Source organism: Schistocerca serialis, chromosome 1 (assembly GCF_023864345.2).
Source record: "Schistocerca serialis cubense isolate TAMUIC-IGC-003099 chromosome 1, iqSchSeri2.2, whole genome shotgun sequence".
In the NCBI taxonomy this organism is placed as follows: Eukaryota; Metazoa; Arthropoda; class Insecta; order Orthoptera; family Acrididae; genus Schistocerca; species Schistocerca serialis.
The window spans coordinates 33,282,026-33,298,071 of NC_064638.1; positions in this window are offsets into that span (position 1 = coordinate 33,282,026).

The following is a 16,046-nucleotide window of genomic DNA, read 5'->3' on the forward strand; positions in this document are numbered from 1 at the left end:
ATTTGTATAACTCATTCGGAATGGGAGAGTGCTACCAGTCACAAAAAACAGACAGCGGTGCATCGCATACATGCCACTGGTGCCCCAGGAGAGCTGCCATGTGGCGCCCACAGCCTGCTACTCTCTTGCGGAGAAGAGAGCATGAGGCCTCCAGATATCAATCGCGCCGCCTGTTGTCTTCCACCATCTCAATGGGACGGTGGGAGGATGGCAGGAATCATTCTGTGGTACTTCAGAAACCACCTATTGGGTTCCCAGAAGAGATTAAATGAGCCAACAGCAACTTTGTTAATCTCCTCAATATAAGTCGCTATGGAGATCCTAGTATTTAATAGCGACGCAATTTGTATAACTCATTCGGAATGGGAGAGTGCTACAGTCACAAAAAACAGACAGCGGTGCATCGCATACATGCCACTGGTGCCCCAGGATATCTGCCATGTGGCGCCCACACCCTGCTAGTCTCTTGCGGAGAAGAGAGCATGAGGCCTCCAGATATCAATCGCGCCGCCTGTTGTCTTCCACCATCTCAATGGGACGGTGGGAGGATGGCAGGAATCATTCTGTGGTACTTCAGAAACCACCTATTGGGTTCCCAGAAGAGATTAAATGAGCCAACAGCAACTTTGTTAATCTCCTCAATATAAGTCGCTATGGAGATCCTAGTATTTAATAGCGACGCAATTTGTATAACTCATTCGGAATGGGAGAGTGCTACAGTCACAAAAAACAGACAGCGGTGCATCGCATACATGCCACTGGTGCCCCAGGAGAGCTGCCATGTGGCGCCCACAGCCTTCTAGTCTCTTGCGGAGAAGGGAGCATGAGGCCTCCAGATATCAATCGCGCCGCCTGTTGTCTTCCACCATCTCAATGGGACGGTGGGAGGATGGCAGGAATCATTCTGTGGTACTTCAGAAACCACCTATTGGGTTCCCAGAAGAGATTAAATGAGCCAACAGCAACTTTGTTAATCTCCTCAATATAAGTCGCTATGGAGATCCTAGTATTTAATAGCGACGCAATTTGTATAACTCATTCGGAATGGGAGAGTGCTACAGTCACAAAAAACAGACAGCGGTGCATCGCATACATGCCACTGGTGCCCCAGGAGAGCTGCCATGTGGCGCCCACAGCCTGCTAGTCTCTTGCGGAGAAGAGAGCATGAGGCCTCCAGATATCAATCGCGCCGCCTGTTGTCTTCCACCATCTCAATGGGACGGTGGGAGGATGGCAGGAATCATTCTGTGGTACTTCAGAAACCACCTATTGGGTTCCCAGAAGAGATTAAATGAGCCAACAGCAACTTTGTTAATCTCCTCAATATAAGTCGCTATGGAGATCCTAGTATTTAATAGCGACGCAATTTGTATAACTCATTCGGAATGGGAGAGTGCTACAGTCACAAAAATCAGACAGCGGTGCATCGCATACATGCCACTGGTGCCCCAGGTGAGCTGCCATGTGGCGCCCACACCCTGCTAGTCTCTTGCGGAGAAGAGAGCATGAGGCCTCCAGATATCAATCGCGCCGCCTGTTGTCTTCCACCATCTCAATGGGACGGTGGGAGGATGGCAGGAATCATTCTGTGGTTCTTCAGAAACCACCTATTGGGTTCCCAGAAGAGATTAAATGAGCCAACAGCAACTTTGTTAATCTCCTCAATATAAGTCGCTATGGAGATCCTAGTATTTAATAGCGACGCAATTTGTATAACTCATTCGGAATGGGAGAGTGCTACAGTCACAAAAAACAGACAGCGGTGCATCGCATACATGCCACTGGTGCCCCAGGTGAGCTGCCATGTGGCGCCCACACCCTGCTAGTCTCTTGCGGAGAAGAGAGCATGAGGCCTCCAGATATCAATCGCGCCACCTGTTGTCTTCCACCATCTCAATGGGACGGTGGGAGGATGGCAGGAATCATTCTGTGGTACTTCAGAAACCACCTATTGGGTTCCCAGAAGAGATTAAATGAGCCAACAGCAACTTTGTTAATCTCCTCAATATAAGTCGCTATGGAGATCCTAGTATTTAATAGCGACGCAATTTGTATAACTCATTCGGAATGGGAGAGTGCTACAGTCACAAAAAACAGACAGCGGTGCATCGCATACATGCCACTGGTGCCCCAGGTGAGCTGCCATGTGGCGCCCACACCCTGCTAGTCTCTTGCGGAGAAGAGAGCATGAGGCCTCCAGATATCAATCGCGCCGCCTGTTGTCTTCCACCATCTCAATGGGACGGTGGGAGGATGGCAGGAATCATTCTGTGGTACTTCAGAAACCACCAATTGGGTTCCCAGAAGAGATTAAATGAGCCAACAGCAACTTTGCTAATCTCCTCAATATAAGTCGCTATGGAGATCCTAGTATTTAATAGCGACGCAATTTGTATAACTCATTCGGAATGGGAGAGTGCTACAGTCACAAAAAACAGACAGCGGTGCATCGCATACATGCCACTGGTGCCCCAGGTGAGCTGCCATGTGGCGCCCACACCCTGCTAGTCTCTTGCGGAGAAGAGAGCATGAGGCCTCCTGATATCAATCGCGCCGCCTGTTGTCTTCCACCATCTCAATGGGACGGTGGGAGGATGGCAGGAATCATTCTGTGGTACTTCAGAAACCACCTATTGGGTTCCCAGAAGAGATTAAATGAGCCAACAGCAACTTTGTTAACTCCTCAATATAAGTCGCTATGGAGATCCTAGTATTTAATAGCGACGCAATTTGTATAACTCATTCGGAATGGGAGAGTGCTACAGTCACAAAAAACAGACAGCGGTGCATCGCATACATGCCACTGGTGCCCCAGGAGAGCTGCCATGTGGCGCCCACAGCCTGCTAGTCTCTTGCGGAGAAGGGAGCATGAGGCCTCCAGATATCAATCGCGCCGCCTGTTGTCTTCCACCATCTCAATGGGACGGTGGGAGGATGGCAGGAATCATTCTGTGGTACTTCAGAAACCACCTATTGGGTTCCCAGAAGAGATTAAATGAGCCAACAGCAACTTTGTTAATCTCCTCAATATAAGTCGCTATGGAGATCCTAGTATTTAATAGCGACGCAATTTGTATAATTCATTCGGAATGGGAGAGTGCTACAGTCACAAAAAACAGACAGCGGTGCATCGCATACATGCCACTGGTGCCCCAGGAGAGCTGCCATGTGGCGCCCACACGCTGCTAGTCTCTTGCGGAGAAGAGAGCATGAGGCCTCCAGATATCAATCGCGCCGCCTGTTGTCTTCCACCATCTCAATGGGACGGTGGGAGGTTGGCAGGAATCATTCTGTGGTACTTCAGAAACCACCTATTGGGTTCCCAGAAGAGATTAAATGAGCCAACAGCAACTTTGTTAATCTCCTCAATATAAGTCGCTATGGAGATCCTAGTATTTAATAGCGACGCAATTTGTATAACTCATTCGGAATGGGAGAGTGCTACAGTCACAAAAATCAGACAGCGGTGCATCGCATACATGCCACTGGTGCCCCAGGTGAGCTGCCATGTGGCGCCCACACCCTGCTAGTCTCTTGCGGAGAAGAGAGCATGAGGCCTCCAGATATCAATCGCGCCGCCTGTTGTCTTCCACCATCTCAATGGGACGGTGGGAGGATGGCAGGAATCATTCTGTGGTACTTCAGAAACCACCTATTGGGTTCCCAGAAGAGATTAAATGAGCCAACAGCAACATTGTTAATCTCCACAATATAAGTCGCTATGGAGATCCTAGTATTTAATAGCGACGCAATTTGTATAACTCATTCGGAATGGGAGAGTGCTACAGTCACAAAAAACAGACAGCGGTGCATCGCATACATGCCACTGGTGCCCCAGGAGAGCTGCCATGTGGCGCCCACAGCCTTCTAGTCTCTTGCGGAGAAGGGAGCATGAGGCCTCCAGATATCAATCGCGCCGCCTGTTGTCTTCCACCATCTCAATGGGACGGTGGGAGGATGGCAGGAATCATTCTGTGGTACTTCAGAAACCACCTATTGGGTTCCCAGAAGAGATTAATTGAGCCAACAGCAACTTTGTTAATCTCCTCAATATAAGTCGCTATGGAGATCCTAGTATTTAATAGCGACGCAATTTGTATAACTCATTCGGAATGGGAGAGTGCTACAGTCACAAAAAACAGACAGCGGTGCATCGCATACATGCCACTGGTGCCCCAGGAGAGCTGCCATGTGGCGCCCACAGCCTGCTAGTCTCTTGCGGAGAAGAGAGCATGAGGCCTCCAGATATCAATCGCGCCGCCTGTTGTCTTCCACCATCTCAATGGGACGGTGGGAGGATGGCAGGAATCATTCTGTGGTACTTCAGAAACCACCTATTGGGTTCCCAGAAGAGATTAAATGAGCCAACAGCAACTTTGTTAATCTCCTCAATATAAGTCGCTATGGAGATCCTAGTATTTAATAGCGACGCAATTTGTATAACTCATTCGGAATGGGAGAGTGCTACAGTCACATAAATCGGACAGCGGTGCATCGCATACATGCCACTGGTGCCCCAGGTGAGCTGCCATGTGGCGCCCACACCCTGCTAGTCTCTTGCGGAGAAGAGAGCATGAGGCCTCCAGATATCAATCGCGCCGCCTGTTGTCTTCCACCATCTCAATGGGACGGTGGGAGGATGGCAGGAATCATTCTGTGGTTCTTCAGAAACCACCTATTGGGTTCCCAGAAGAGATTAAATGAGCCAACAGCAACATTGTTAATCTCCTCAATATAAGTCGCTATGGAGATCCTAGTATTTAATAGCGACGCAATTTGTATAACTCATTCGGAATGGGAGAGTGCTACAGTCACAAAAAACAGACAGCGGTGCATCGCATACATGCCACTGGTGCCCCAGGATATCTGCCATGTGGCGCCCACACCCTGCTAGTCTCTTGCGGAGAAGAGAGCATGAGGCCTCCAGATATCAATCGCGCCGCCTGTTGTCTTCCACCATCTCAATGGGACGGTGGGAGGATGGCAGGAATCATTCTGTGGTACTTCAGAAACCACCTATTGGGTTCCCAGAAGAGATTAAATGAGCCAACAGCAACTTTGTTAATCTCCTCAATATAAGTCGCTATGGAGATCCTAGTATTTAATAGCGACGCAATTTGTATAACTCATTCGGAATGGGAGAGTGCTACAGTCACAAAAAACAGACAGCGGTGCATCGCATACATGCCACTGGTGCCCCAGGAGAGCTGCCATGTGGCGCCCACAGCCTTCTAGTCTCTTGCGGAGAAGAGAGCATGAGGCCTCCAGATATCAATCGCGCCGCCTGTTGTCTTCCACCATCTCAATGGGACGGTGGGAGGATGGCAGGGATCATTCTGTGGTACTTCAGAAACCACCCATTGGGTTCCCAGAAGAGATTAAATGAGCCAACAGCAACTTTGCTAATCTCCTCAATATAAGTCGCTATGGAGATCCTAGTATTTAATAGCGACGCAATTTGTATAACTCATTCGGAATGGGAGAGTGCTACAGTCACAAAAAACAGACAGCGGTGCATCGCATACATGCCACTGGTGCCCCAGGTGAGCTGCCATGTGGCGCCCACACCCTGCTAGTCTCTTGCGGAGAAGAGAGCATGAGGCCTCCAGATATCAATCGCGCCGCCTGTTGTCTTCCACCATCTCAATGGGACGGTGGGAGGATGGCAGGAATCATTCTGTGGTACTTCAGAAACCACCTATTGGGTTCCCAGAAGAGATTAAATGAGCCAACAGCAACTTTGTTAATCTCCTCAATATAAGTCGCTATGGAGATCCTAGTATTTAATAGCGACGCAATTTGTAAAACTCATTCGGAATGGGAGAGTGCTACAGTCACAAAAAACAGACAGAGGTGCATCGCATACATGCCACTGGTGCCCCAGGAGAGCTGCCATGTGGCGCCCACAGCCTTGCTAGTCTCTTGCGGAGAAGAGAGCATGAGTTCTCCAGATATCAATCGCGACGCTATTTCTGTTGCACCATCTCAATGGGACGGTGGGAGGATGGCAGGAATCATTCTGTGGTACTTCAGAAACCACCTATTGGGTTCCCAGAAGAGATTAAATGAGCCAACAGCTACTTTGTTAATCTCCTCAATATAAGTCGCTATGGAGATCCTAGTATTTAATAGCGACGCAATTTGTATAACTCATTCGGAATGGGAGAGTGCTACCAGTCACAAAAAACAGACAGCGGTGCATCGCATACATGCCACTGGTGCCCCAGGAGAGCTGCCATGTGGCGCCCACAGCCTGCTACTCTCTTGCGGAGAAGAGAGCATGAGGCCTCCAGATATCAATCGCGCCGCCTGTTGTCTTCCACCATCTCAATGGGACGGTGGGAGGATGGCAGGAATCATTCTGTGGTACTTCAGAAACCACCTATTGGGTTCCCAGAAGAGATTAAATGAGCCAACAGCAACTTTGTTAATCTCCTCAATATAAGTCGCTATGGAGATCCTAGTATTTAATAGCGACGCAATTTGTATAACTCATTCGGAATGGGAGAGTGCTACAGTCACAAAAAACAGACAGCGGTGCATCGCATACATGCCACTGGTGCCCCAGGATATCTGCCATGTGGCGCCCACACCCTGCTAGTCTCTTGCGGAGAAGAGAGCATGAGGCCTCCAGATATCAATCGCGCCGCCTGTTGTCTTCCACCATCTCAATGGGACGGTGGGAGGATGGCAGGAATCATTCTGTGGTACTTCAGAAACCACCTATTGGGTTCCCAGAAGAGATTAAATGAGCCAACAGCAACTTTGTTAATCTCCTCAATATAAGTCGCTATGGAGATCCTAGTATTTAATAGCGACGCAATTTGTATAACTCATTCGGAATGGGAGAGTGCTACAGTCACAAAAAACAGACAGCGGTGCATCGCATACATGCCACTGGTGCCCCAGGAGAGCTGCCATGTGGCGCCCACAGCCTTCTAGTCTCTTGCGGAGAAGGGAGCATGAGGCCTCCAGATATCAATCGCGCCGCCTGTTGTCTTCCACCATCTCAATGGGACGGTGGGAGGATGGCAGGAATCATTCTGTGGTACTTCAGAAACCACCTATTGGGTTCCCAGAAGAGATTAAATGAGCCAACAGCAACTTTGTTAATCTCCTCAATATAAGTCGCTATGGAGATCCTAGTATTTAATAGCGACGCAATTTGTATAACTCATTCGGAATGGGAGAGTGCTACAGTCACAAAAAACAGACAGCGGTGCATCGCATACATGCCACTGGTGCCCCAGGAGAGCTGCCATGTGGCGCCCACAGCCTGCTAGTCTCTTGCGGAGAAGAGAGCATGAGGCCTCCAGATATCAATCGCGCCGCCTGTTGTCTTCCACCATCTCAATGGGACGGTGGGAGGATGGCAGGAATCATTCTGTGGTACTTCAGAAACCACCTATTGGGTTCCCAGAAGAGATTAAATGAGCCAACAGCAACTTTGTTAATCTCCTCAATATAAGTCGCTATGGAGATCCTAGTATTTAATAGCGACGCAATTTGTATAACTCATTCGGAATGGGAGAGTGCTACAGTCACAAAAATCAGACAGCGGTGCATCGCATACATGCCACTGGTGCCCCAGGTGAGCTGCCATGTGGCGCCCACACCCTGCTAGTCTCTTGCGGAGAAGAGAGCATGAGGCCTCCAGATATCAATCGCGCCGCCTGTTGTCTTCCACCATCTCAATGGGACGGTGGGAGGATGGCAGGAATCATTCTGTGGTTCTTCAGAAACCACCTATTGGGTTCCCAGAAGAGATTAAATGAGCCAACAGCAACTTTGTTAATCTCCTCAATATAAGTCGCTATGGAGATCCTAGTATTTAATAGCGACGCAATTTGTATAACTCATTCGGAATGGGAGAGTGCTACAGTCACAAAAAACAGACAGCGGTGCATCGCATACATGCCACTGGTGCCCCAGGTGAGCTGCCATGTGGCGCCCACACCCTGCTAGTCTCTTGCGGAGAAGAGAGCATGAGGCCTCCAGATATCAATCGCGCCACCTGTTGTCTTCCACCATCTCAATGGGACGGTGGGAGGATGGCAGGAATCATTCTGTGGTACTTCAGAAACCACCTATTGGGTTCCCAGAAGAGATTAAATGAGCCAACAGCAACTTTGTTAATCTCCTCAATATAAGTCGCTATGGAGATCCTAGTATTTAATAGCGACGCAATTTGTATAACTCATTCGGAATGGGAGAGTGCTACAGTCACAAAAAACAGACAGCGGTGCATCGCATACATGCCACTGGTGCCCCAGGTGAGCTGCCATGTGGCGCCCACACCCTGCTAGTCTCTTGCGGAGAAGAGAGCATGAGGCCTCCAGATATCAATCGCGCCGCCTGTTGTCTTCCACCATCTCAATGGGACGGTGGGAGGATGGCAGGAATCATTCTGTGGTACTTCAGAAACCACCAATTGGGTTCCCAGAAGAGATTAAATGAGCCAACAGCAACTTTGCTAATCTCCTCAATATAAGTCGCTATGGAGATCCTAGTATTTAATAGCGACGCAATTTGTATAACTCATTCGGAATGGGAGAGTGCTACAGTCACAAAAAACAGACAGCGGTGCATCGCATACATGCCACTGGTGCCCCAGGTGAGCTGCCATGTGGCGCCCACACCCTGCTAGTCTCTTGCGGAGAAGAGAGCATGAGGCCTCCTGATATCAATCGCGCCGCCTGTTGTCTTCCACCATCTCAATGGGACGGTGGGAGGATGGCAGGAATCATTCTGTGGTACTTCAGAAACCACCTATTGGGTTCCCAGAAGAGATTAAATGAGCCAACAGCAACTTTGTTAACTCCTCAATATAAGTCGCTATGGAGATCCTAGTATTTAATAGCGACGCAATTTGTATAACTCATTCGGAATGGGAGAGTGCTACAGTCACAAAAAACAGACAGCGGTGCATCGCATACATGCCACTGGTGCCCCAGGAGAGCTGCCATGTGGCGCCCACAGCCTGCTAGTCTCTTGCGGAGAAGGGAGCATGAGGCCTCCAGATATCAATCGCGCCGCCTGTTGTCTTCCACCATCTCAATGGGACGGTGGGAGGATGGCAGGAATCATTCTGTGGTACTTCAGAAACCACCTATTGGGTTCCCAGAAGAGATTAAATGAGCCAACAGCAACTTTGTTAATCTCCTCAATATAAGTCGCTATGGAGATCCTAGTATTTAATAGCGACGCAATTTGTATAATTCATTCGGAATGGGAGAGTGCTACAGTCACAAAAAACAGACAGCGGTGCATCGCATACATGCCACTGGTGCCCCAGGAGAGCTGCCATGTGGCGCCCACACGCTGCTAGTCTCTTGCGGAGAAGAGAGCATGAGGCCTCCAGATATCAATCGCGCCGCCTGTTGTCTTCCACCATCTCAATGGGACGGTGGGAGGTTGGCAGGAATCATTCTGTGGTACTTCAGAAACCACCTATTGGGTTCCCAGAAGAGATTAAATGAGCCAACAGCAACTTTGTTAATCTCCTCAATATAAGTCGCTATGGAGATCCTAGTATTTAATAGCGACGCAATTTGTATAACTCATTCGGAATGGGAGAGTGCTACAGTCACAAAAATCAGACAGCGGTGCATCGCATACATGCCACTGGTGCCCCAGGTGAGCTGCCATGTGGCGCCCACACCCTGCTAGTCTCTTGCGGAGAAGAGAGCATGAGGCCTCCAGATATCAATCGCGCCGCCTGTTGTCTTCCACCATCTCAATGGGACGGTGGGAGGATGGCAGGAATCATTCTCTGGTACTTCAGAAACCACCTATTGGGTTCCCAGAAGAGATTAAATGAGCCAACAGCAACATTGTTAATCTCCACAATATAAGTCGCTATGGAGATCCTAGTATTTAATAGCGACGCAATTTGTATAACTCATTCGGAATGGGAGAGTGCTACAGTCACAAAAAACAGACAGCGGTGCATCGCATACATGCCACTGGTGCCCCAGGTGAGCTGCCATGTGGCGCCCACACCCTGCTAGTCTCTTGCGTAGAAGAGAGCATGAGGCCTCCAGATATCAATCGCGCCACCTGTTGTCTTCCACCATCTCAATGGGACGGTGGGAGGATGGCAGGAATCATTCTGTGGTACTTCAGAAAGCACCTATTGGGTTCCCAGAAGATATTAAATGAGCCAACAGCAACTTTGCTAATCTCCTCAATATAAGTCGCTATGGAGATCCTAGTATTTAATAGCGACGCAATTTGTATAACTCATTCGGAATGGGAGAGTGCTACAGTCACAAAAAACAGACAGCGGTGCATCGCATACATGCCACTGGTGCCCCAGGTGAGCTGCCATGTGGCGCCCACACCCTGCTAGTCTCTTGCGGAGAAGAGAGCATGAGGCCTCCAGATATCAATCGCGCCGCCTGTTGTCTTCCACCATCTCAATGGGACGGTGGGAGGATGGCAGGAATCATTCTGTGGTACTTCAGAAACCACCTATTGGGTTCCCAGAAGAGATTAAATGAGCCAACAGCAACTTTGTTAATCTCCTCAATATAAGTCGCTATGGAGATCCTAGTATTTAATAGCGACGCAATTTGTATAACTCATTCGGAATGGGAGAGTGCTACGGTCACAAAAAACAGACAGCGGTGCATCGCATACATGCCACTGGTGCCCCAGGAGAGCTGCCATGTGGCGCCCACAGCCTGCTAGTCTCTTGCGGAGAAGGGAGCATGAGGCCTCCAGATATCAATCGCGCCGCCTGTTGTCTTCCACCATCTCAATGGGACGGTGGGAGGATGGCAGGAATCATTCTGTGGTACTTCAGAAACCACCTATTGGGTTCCCAGAAGAGATTAAATGAGCCAACAGCAACTTTGTTAATCTCCTCAATATAAGTCGCTATGGAGATCCTAGTATTTAATAGCGACGCAATTTGTATAATTCATTGGGAATGGGAGAGTGCTACAGTCACAAAAAACAGACAGCGGTGCATCGCATACATGCCACTGGTGCCCCAGGAGAGCTGCCATGTGGCGCCCACAGCCTGCTAGTCTCTTGCGGAGAAGAGAGCATGAGGCCTCCAGATATCAATCGCGCCGCCTGTTGTCTTCCACCATCTCAATGGGACGGTGGGAGGATGGCAGGAATCATTCTGTGGTACTTCAGAAACCACCTATTGGGTTCCCAGAAGAGATTAAATGAGCCAACAGCAACTTTGTTAATCTCCTCAATATAAGTCGCTATGGAGATCCTAGTATTTAATAGCGACGCAATTTGTATAACTCATTCGGAATGGGAGAGTGCTACAGTCACAAAAATCAGACAGCGGTGCATCGCATACATGCCACTGGTGCCCCAGGTGAGCTGCCATGTGGCGCCCACACCCTGCTAGTCTCTTGTGGAGAAGAGAGCATGAGGCCTCCAGATATCAATCGCGCCGCCTGTTGTCTTCCACCATCTCAATGGGACGGTGGGAGGATGGCAGGAATCATTCTGTGGTACTTCAGAAACCACCTATTGGGTTCCCAGAAGAGATTAAATGAGCCAACAGCAACTTTGCTAATCTCCTCAATATAAGTCGCTATGGAGATCCTAGTATTTAATAGCGACGCAATTTGTATAACTCATTCGGAATGGGAGAGTGCTACAGTCACAAAAAACAGACAGCGGTGCATCGCATACATGCCACTGGTGCCGCAGGTGAGCCCCCATGTGGCGCCCACACCCTGCTAGTCTCATGCGGAGAAGAGAGCATGAGGCCTCCAGATATCAATCGCGCCGCCTGTTGTCTTCCACCATCTCAATGGGACGGTGGGAGGATGGCAGGAATCATTCTGTGGTACTTCAGAAACCACCTATTGGGTTCCCAGAAGAGATTAAATGAGCCAACAGCAACTTTGTTAATCTCCTCAATATAAGTCGCTATGGAGATCCTAGTATTTAATAGCGACGCAATTTGTATAACTCATTCGGAATGGGAGAGTGCTACAGTCACAAAAAACAGACAGTGGTGCATCGCATACATGCCACTGGTGCCCCAGGTGAGCTGCCCTGTGGCGCCCACAGCCTGCTAGTCTCTTGCGGAGAAGAGAGCATGAGGCCTCCAGATATCAATCGCGCCACCTGTTGTCTTCCACCATCTCAATGGGACGGTGGGAGGATGGCAGGAATCATTCTGTGGTACTTCAGAAACCACCTATTGGGTTCCCAGAAGAGATTAAATGAGCCAACAGCAACTTTGTTAATCTCCTCAATATAAGTCGCTATGGAGATCCTAGTATTTAATAGCGACGCAATTTGTATAACTCATTGGGAATGGGAGAGTGCTATAGTCACAAAAAACAGACAGCGGTGCATCGCATACATGCCACTGGTGCCCCAGGTGAGCTTCCCTGTGGCGTCCACAGCCTGCTAGTCTCTTGCGGAGAAGAGAGCATGAGGCCTCCAGATATCAATCGCGCCGCCTGTTGTCTTCCACCATCTCAATGGGACGGTGGGAGGATGGCAGGAATCATTCTGTGGTACTTCAGAAACCACCTATTGGGTTCCCAGAAGAGATTAAATGAGCCAACAGCAACTTTGTTAATCTCCTCAATATAAGTCGCTATGGAGATCCTAGTATTTAATAGCGACGCAATTTGTATAACTCATTCGGAATGGGAGAGTGCTACAGTCACAAAAAACAGACAGCGGTGCATCGCATACATGCCACTGGTGCCCCAGGTGAGCTGCCATGTGGCGCCCACACCCTGCTAGTCTCTTGCGGAGAAGAGAGCATGGGGCCTCCAGATATCAATCGCGCCGCCTGTTGTCTTCCACCATCTCAATGGGACGGTGGGAGGATGGCAGGAATCATTCTGTGGTACTTCAGAAACCACCTATTGGGTTCCCAGAAGAGATTAAATGAGCCAACAGCAACTTTGTTAATCTCCTCAATATAAGTCTCTATGGAGATCCTAGTATTTACTAGCGACGCAATTTGTATAACTCATTCGGAATGGGAGAGTGCTACAGTCACAAAAAACAGACAGCGGTGCATCGCATACATGCCACTGGAGCCCCAGGAGAGCTGCCATGTGGCGCCCACAGCCTTGCTAGTCTCTTGCGGAGAAGAGAGCATGAGGTCTCCAGATATCAATCGCGACGCTATTTCTGTTCCACCATCTCAATGGGACGGTGGGAGGATGGCAGGAATCATTCTGTGGTACTTCAGAAACCACCTATTGGGTTCCCAGAAGAGATTAAATGAGCCAACAGCAACTTTGTTAATCTCCTCAATATAAGTCGCTATGGAGATCCTAGTATTTAATAGCGACGCAATTTGTATAACTCATTCGGAATGGGAGAGTGCAACAGTCACAAAAAACAGACAGCCGTGCATCGCATACATGCCACTGGTGCCCCAGGAGAGCTGCCATGTGGCGCCCACAGCCTGCTAGTCTCTTGCGGAGAAGAGAGCATGATGCCTCCAGATATCAATCGCGCCGCCTGTTGTCTTCCACCATCTCAATGGGACGGTGGGAAGATGGCAGGAATCATTCTGTGGTACTTCAGAAACCACCTATTGGGTTCCCAGAAGAGATTAAATGAGCCAACAGCAACTTTGTTAATCTCCTCAATATAAGTCGCTATGGAGATCCTAGTATTTAATAGCGACGCAATTTGTATAACTCATTCGGAATGGGAGAGTGCTACAGTCACTAAAAACAGACAGCGGTGCATCGCATACATGCCACTGGTGCCCCAGGATAGCTGCCATGTGGCGCCCACAGCCTGCTAGTCTCTTGCGGAGAAGAGAGCATGAGGCCTCCAGATATCAATCGCGCCGCCTGTTGTGTTCCACCATCTCAATGGGACGGTGGGAGGATGGCAGGAATCATTCTGTGGTACTTCAGAAACCACCTATTGGGTTCCCAGAAGAGATTAAATGAGCCAACAGCAACTTTGTTAATCTCCTCAATATAAGTCGCTATGGAGATCCTAGTATTTAATAGCGACGCAATTTGTATAACTCATTCGGAATGGGAGAGTGCTACAATCACAAAAAACAGACAGCGGTGCATCGCATACATGCCACTGGTGCCCCAGGAGAGCTGCCATGTGGCGCCCACAGCCTGCTAGTCTCTTGCGGAGAAGAGAGCATGAGGCCTCCAGATATCAATCGCGCCGCCTGTTGTCTTCCACCATCTCAATGGGACGGTGGGAGGATGGCAGGAATCATTCTGTGGTACTTCAGAAACCACCTATTGGGTTCCCAGAAGAGATTAAATGAGCCAACAGCAACTTTGTTAATCTCCTCAATATAAGTCGCTATGGAGATCCTAGTATTTAATAGCGACGCAATTTGTATAACTCATTCGGAATGGGAGAGTGCTACAGTCACAAAAAACAGACAGCGGTGCATCGCATACATGCCACTGGTGCCCCAGGAGAGCTGCCATGTGGCGCCCACAGCCTGCTACTCTCTTGCGGAGAAGAGAGCATGAGGCCTCCAGTTATCAATCGCGCCGCCTGTTGTCTTCCACCATCTCAATGGGACGGTGGGAGGATGGCAGGAATCATTCTGTGGTACTTCAGAAACCACCTATTGGGTTCCCAGAAGAGATTAAATGAGCCAACAGCAACTTTGTTAATCTCCTCAATATAAGTCGCTATGGAGATCCTAGTATTTAATAGCGACGCAATTTGTATAACTCATTCGGAATGGGAGAGTGCTACAGTCATAAAAAACAGACAGCGGTGCATCGCATACATGCCACTGGTGCCCCAGGAGATCTGCCATGTGGCGCCCACACCCTGCTAGTCTCTTGCGGAGAAGAGAGCATGAGGCCTCCAGATATCAATCGCGCCGCCTGTTGTCTTCCACCATCTCAATGGGACGGTGGGAGGATGGCAGGAATCATTCTGTGGTACTTCAGAAACCACCTATTGGGTTCCCAGAAGAGATTAAATGAGCCAACAGCAACTTTGTTAATCTCCTCAATATAAGTCGCTATGGAGATCCTAGTATTTAATAGCGACGCAATTTGTATAACTCATTCGGAATGGGAGAGTGCTACAGTCACAAAAAACAGACAGCGGTGCATCGCATACATGCCACTGGTGCCCCAGGAGAGCTGCCATGTGGCGCCCACAGCCTGCTAGTCTCTTGCGGAGAAGGGAGCATGAGGCCTCCAGAAATCAATCGCGCCGCCTGTTGTCTTCCACCATCTCAATGGGACGGTGGGAGGATGGCAGGAATCATTCTGTGGTACTTCAGAAACCACCTATTGGGTTCCCAGAAGAGATTAAATGAGCCAACAGCAACTTTGTTAATCTCCTCAATATAAGTCGCTATGGAGATCCTAGTATTTAATAGCGACGCAATTTGTATAACTCATTCGGAATGGGAGAGTGCTACAGTCACAAAAAACAGACAGCGGTGCATCGCATACATGCCACTGGTGCCCCAGGTGAGCTGCCATGTGGCGCCCACACCCTGCTAGTCTCTTGCGGAGAAGAGAGCATGAGGCCTCCAGATATCAATCGCGCCGCCTGTTGTCTTCCACCATCTCAATGGGACGGTGGGAGGATGGCAGGAATCATTCTGTGGTACCTCAGAAACCACCTATTATGTTCCCAGAAGAGATTAAATGAGCCAACAGCAACTTTGTTAATCTCCTCAATATAAGTCGCTATGGAGATCCTAGTATTTAATAGCGACGCAATTTGTATAACTCATTCGGAATGGGAGAGTGCTACAGTCACAAAAAACAGACAGCGGTGCATCGCATACATGCCACTGGTGCCCCAGGTGAGCTGCCATGTGGCGCCCACACCCTGCTAGTCTCTTGCGGAGGAGAGAGCATGAGGCCTCCAGATATCAATCGCGCCGCCTGTTGTCTTCCACCATCTCAATGGGACGGTGGGAGGATGGCAGGAATCATTCTGTGGTACTTCAGAAACCACCTATTGGGTTCCCAGAAGAGATTAAATGAGCCAACAGCAACTTTGTTAATCTCCTCAATATAAGTCGCTATGGAGATCTTAGTATTTAATAGCGACGCAATTTGTATAACTCATTC